This window comes from Penaeus monodon, chromosome 33 (assembly GCF_015228065.2).
Source record: "Penaeus monodon isolate SGIC_2016 chromosome 33, NSTDA_Pmon_1, whole genome shotgun sequence".
NCBI lineage: Eukaryota > Metazoa > Arthropoda > Malacostraca > Decapoda > Penaeidae > Penaeus > Penaeus monodon.
In genome coordinates, this window is record NC_051418.1 from 27,592,819 (window position 1) to 27,593,076 (window position 258).

Consider the following 258-nt stretch of genomic DNA (forward strand, 5'->3'; position numbering starts at 1 on the left):
AAAAAAAAAAAAATTTTTTTTGGGGTTTTTTTTTGGGGAAAAAAAAAAAAAAAAAATTTTTAAAATAAAAAAAAAAAAAATTTTTTTTTCAAAAAAAAAAAAAAAATTTTTTTAAAAAAATATAAAAAAAAAATTTTTTAATATAAAAAAAAAAAAAAAACCCCCCCCAACAAACACACACAAACACACACAAAAAACACACAAAACCCCCCAAAAACCCAACAAAAAAAAAAAAAAAAAAATTTTTTCCCCCCCCAA